This window comes from Arachis hypogaea, chromosome 20 (genome assembly GCF_003086295.3).
Source record: "Arachis hypogaea cultivar Tifrunner chromosome 20, arahy.Tifrunner.gnm2.J5K5, whole genome shotgun sequence".
Classification (NCBI taxonomy): Eukaryota; Viridiplantae; Streptophyta; class Magnoliopsida; order Fabales; family Fabaceae; genus Arachis; species Arachis hypogaea.
This window is the reverse complement of record NC_092055.1, coordinates 76,856,939-76,861,881: the sequence shown is the minus strand read 5'-3', so window position 1 is coordinate 76,861,881 and position 4,943 is coordinate 76,856,939. Positions and strand designations below refer to the sequence as shown.

At 40.2% G+C, this 4,943-nt stretch overlaps 1 non-coding gene across 1 annotated transcript; it reads left to right on the top strand.

Annotated features, from left to right (window-relative positions):
- Window positions 1–3,628: 3,628 nt before the first annotated feature.
- Window positions 3,629–3,736, top strand: LOC112787857 (small nucleolar RNA R71). The gene has a single exon (XR_003195245.1). It is a non-coding gene; the product is annotated as a small nucleolar RNA R71 (small nucleolar RNA).
- Window positions 3,737–4,943: the final 1,207 nt, after the last annotated feature.

Sequence of the window (4,943 nt, the reverse complement as noted above, 5' to 3'; positions counted from 1 at the left end):
AATAGACAAAGAGATTAAGGAATGAGTCCACCTTAGTGAGGGTGGCGTCTTCCTCTTCTTGAAGAACCAATGGTGGTTTTGAGCTCCTCTATGTCTCTTCCTTGTCTTTGTTGTTCCTCCCTCATAGCTCTTTGATCTTCTCTAATTTCATGGAGGATGATGGAATACTCTTGGTGCTCCATCCTTAGTTGTCCCATGTTGGAACTTAATTCACCTAGGGAAGTGTTGATTTGTTCCCAATAGTTTTGTGGAGGAAAGTGCATCCCTTGAGGCATCTCAGGGATTTCATGGTGAGGAATTTTCTCATGCTCATGTTGAGGTCCATGCTCTCTTGTTTGCTCCATCCTTCTTTTAGTGATGGGCTTGTCCTCTTCAATGAGGATGTCTCCCTCTATGTCAATCCCAGCCGAATTGCAGAGGTGGCAAATGAGGTGAGGAAAGGCTAACCTTGCCAAGTTTGATGACTTGTCAGCCACCTTGTAGAGTTCTTGAGGTATAATCTCATGAACTTCCACTTCCTCCCCAATCATGATGGCCCGGTCTATAGTAACTTCAGACCGGTTGCTAGTAGGAATGATTGAGCGTTGAATAAACTCCAACCATCCTCTAGCTACTGGTTTGAGGTCAAGCCTTCTTAGTTGAACCGGCTTACCTTTTGAGTCAATTTTCAATTGAGCTCCTTCCACACATATGTCCATGAGGATTTGGTCCAACCTTTTATCAAAGTTAACTCTTCTAGTGTAGGGGCGTGCGTTCTCTTCCATCATTGGTAGGTTGAATGCCAACCTTACATTTTTCGGACTGAAATCTAAGTATTTTCCCCGAACCATGGTGAGCCAATGCTTTGGGTTCGGGTTCACACTTTGATCATGGTTTCTAGTGACCCATGCGTTTGCATAGAACTCTTAAACCATTAAGATCCCGACTTGTTGAATGGGGTTGGTGAGGACTTCCCAACCTCTTCTTTGGATCTCAAGTCGGATCTCTGGATACTCATTCTTTTTGAGTTTGAAAGGAACCTCAGGGATCACTTTCTTCTTGGCCACAACTTCATAGAAGTGGTCTTGATGGACCTTAGAGATGAATCTCTCCATCTCCCATGACTCATAGGTGGAAGCAATTGCCTTCCCTTTCCTCTTTCTAGAGGATTCTCTGGCCTTTGGTGCCATGAATGGTTATGGAAAAACAAAAAACAAAGGAAAATTATTTTGAATTTAAAGGTAGGTGGGGTTTTTTCTTTTGGGGAAGAGAGGATGGATGTGAGTGGTGAAGAGGTGATGGGAAAGAGTGATTGAGTTGATTGGTGAGGGATATTTGGGGAAGAGTGATATGAAAAGGTGCGAAGAGGAGAGAAGAAAGGTAAGTGGGGATCCTGTGGGGTCCACAGATCCTGTGGGAATCCTGTGGGGTCCACAGATCCTGAGGTGTTTGACGATTTCTCATCCCTTCACCTTTGAGGCATGTAAAACGCCCTATATATGCAATCCTGGCATTTAACACCAGACTGCAGCATGTTTCTGGCGTTAAACGCCACTTCCATGCTTGTTTTGGGCGTTCAACGCCAGTCTGCAGCATGTTTCTGGCATTGAACGCCAGTATGGTGCATGTTTCTGGCGTTTAACGCCACTCTGATGCTTGTGTCTGGCGTTTAACGCCAGCTTTCCTCTGGGTGCAATCCTGGCACTTAAACGCCAGATTGCTGCTTGTTTCTGGTGTTTAATGCCAGTTTCATGCTCTGTTCTGGCGTTAAACGCCAGCCAGATGCTCCTTATTGGCGTTTAAACGCCAGTAAGCCCTTCCTTCAGGGTGTTCTATTTTCAATGCTGTTTTTTATTCTATTTTTGATTTTTCAGTAGTTTTTGTGACTCCACATGATCATCAACCTAATAAAACATGAAATAGCAAAGAGAAAATAAAATAAAAATGATTAAATAACATTGGGTTGCCTCCCAACAAGCGCTTCTTTAATGTCAATAGCTTGACAGTGAGCTCTCATGGAGCCTCACGGATAATCAGAGCAAGGTTGGAACCTCCCAACACCAAACTTAGAGTTTGACTGTGGGGGCTTTGGTTAACTCTGCAGTGAGAGAAGCTTTTCATGCTTTCTCTCCATGGTTACAGAAGGAGATCCTTGAGTTTTAAACACAAGGTTATCCTCATTTAGTTGAAGGATCAATTCTCCTCTGTCTACATCAATCACAGCTCTTGCTGTGGCTAGGAAAGGTCTTCTAAGGATGATGGATTCATCCTCCTCCTTCCCAGTATATAGGATTATGAAATCTGCAGGGATGTAAAGGTCTTCAACCTTTACTAACATGTCCTCTACTAGTCCATAAGCCTGCTTTCTTAAGTTGTCTGCCATCTCTAGTAAGATTCTGGCAGCTTGTACCTCAAAGATTCCCAGTTTCTCCATTACAGAGAGGGGCATGAGGTTTATCCCTGACCCAAGGTCACATAGAGCCTTCTCAAAGGTCATGGTGCCTATGGTACAAGGTATTAAGAACTTTCCAGGATCCTGTTTCTTCTGAGGCAATGTCAGTTGATCCAGATCACGTAGTTCATTGGTGAGCAAGGGAGGTTCTCCTTCCCAAGTCTCATTACCAAATACTTTGGCATTCAGCTTCATGATTGCACCAAGGTACTTGGCAACTTGCTCTTCAGTAACATCTTCATTCTGTTCAGAGGAAGAATACTCATCAGAGCTTATGAATGGCATAAGGAGGTTCAATGGAATCTCTATGGTCTCTAGATGAGTCTCAGATTCCTTTGGTTCCTCAGAGGGAAACTCCTTATTGATCATTGGATGTCCCAGGAGGTCTTCCTCACTGGGATTCACGTCCTCCTCCTCTCTTTTGCGTTCGGCCATGATGGTCAATTCAATGGCCTTGCACTCTCCTTTTGGATTTTCTTCTGTATTACTTGGGAGAGTACTAGGAGGGATTTTAGTGACCCTTTTACTCAGCTGGCCCACTTGTGCCTCCAAATTTCTAATGGAAGACCTTGTTTCATTCATGAAACTTAAAGTGGCCTTAGATAGATCAGAGATTATATTTACTAAGCTAGATGGGTTCTGCTCAAAATTCTCTGTCTGTTGCTGAGTGGATGACGGAAAAGGCTTGCTATTGTTAAACCTATTTCTTCCACCATTATTAAAGCCTTGTTGAGGCTTTTGTTGATCCTTCCATGAGAGATTTGGGTGATTTCTCCATGAGGGATTATAGGTGTTTCCATATGGTTCACCCATGTAATTCACCTCTGCTATTGCAGGGTTCTCAGGATCATAAGCTTCTTCTTCAGAAGATGCCTCTTGAGTACTGTTGGATGCAGCTTGCATTCCATTCAGACTCTGAGAAATAATATTGACTTGCTGAGTTAATATTTTATTCTGAGCCAATATAGCATTTAGAGTGTCAATTTCAAGAACTCACTTCTTCATAGGCGTCCCATTATTCACAGGATTCCTTTCAGAAGTGTACATGAACTGGTTATTAGCAACCATGTCAATGAGTTCTTAAGCTTCTGCAAGCGTTTTTTTTAGGTGAATGGATCCACCTGCAGAATGGTCCAGTGACATCTTTGATAACTCAGACAGACCATAATAGAATATATCTAGAATGGTCCATTCTGAAAGCATGTCAGAAGGACACTTTTTGGTCAGTTGCTTGTACCTCTCCCAAGCTTCATAGAGGGATTCTCCTTCTTTCTGTCTGAAGGTTTGAACATCCACTCTAAGCTTACTAAGCTTTTGAGGAGGGAAGAACTTGGCTAAGAAAGTCGTGACCAGTTTATCCCAAGAGTTCAGGCTATCCTTAGGTTGAGAGTCCAACCATACTATAGCTCTGTCTCTTACAGCAAACGGGAAAAGCATAAGCCTGTAGACCTCGGGATCAACCCCATTAGTCTTAACAGTATCACAGATCTAAAAGAATTCAGTTAAGAACTGAAAAGGATCTTCAGATGGAAGTCCATGAAACTTGCAGTTCTGCTGCATCAGAGAAACTAGTTGAGGTTTCAGCTCAAAGTTGTTTGGTCCAATGGCAGGAATTGAGATGCTTCTTCCATGTAAATTGGAATTACGTGCAGTGAAGTCACCAAGCATCCTCCTTGCATTATTATTATTTTTGGCTGCCATCTCCTCTTCCTGTTCGAAAATTCATGTAAGGTTGTCTCTGGATTGTTGTATTTTAGCTTTTCTTAGTTTCCTTTTTAGAGTCCTTTCAGGTTCAGGATCTGCTTCAACAAGAATGTTCTTGTCCTTGCTCCTGCTCATATGACAAAGAAGGGAATAACAAAGAAAAGATGGAATCCTCTATGTCACAGTATATAGATTCCTTTGTCTGAGTAGAAGAAGAAAAGAATGTAATGTAAAGAAGAGAAGAGGAAAAACTCGAACACAGAGAGGGAGGTGGTGTTCGAATTTTTTTTTAGATGGAAGAGAAGTGTTAGTAAATAAATAGAAGGAGATGAGAGAGATAATTTCGAAATTTAATTAAAATAAAAATTTTAAAATGGAAAGTTAGATTTCGAAAATTAAAGTTGAAATTAAATTAAAATTGAAACAATTAGTTAATCAAAATGAAATTTTGAAAAAGAGGGAGGTATTTTCGAAAATTTTAAGAGAGATTGAATTAGTTAGGTGATTTTGAAAAAGATATGATTGAAACAAAAAGATAAGATTGATTGAAAAAGATTTGAAAACCAATTTTAAAAAAAATAAGAGGTTAGGAAAGAAGTTAGAAAAGATTTTTAAATTGAATTTGAAAAAGATATGATTGAAATAAAAAAAAGGGATATGATTGAAACAAAAAGATATGATTGATTGAAACTTATTTTGAAAAAGATTTGAAAAAAATTTAAAAAGATTTTATTTTGAAAAATAAAGTTGATTACTTGACTAACAAGAAACTAAAAGATATGATTTTAAAATTTAAAGATTGAACCTT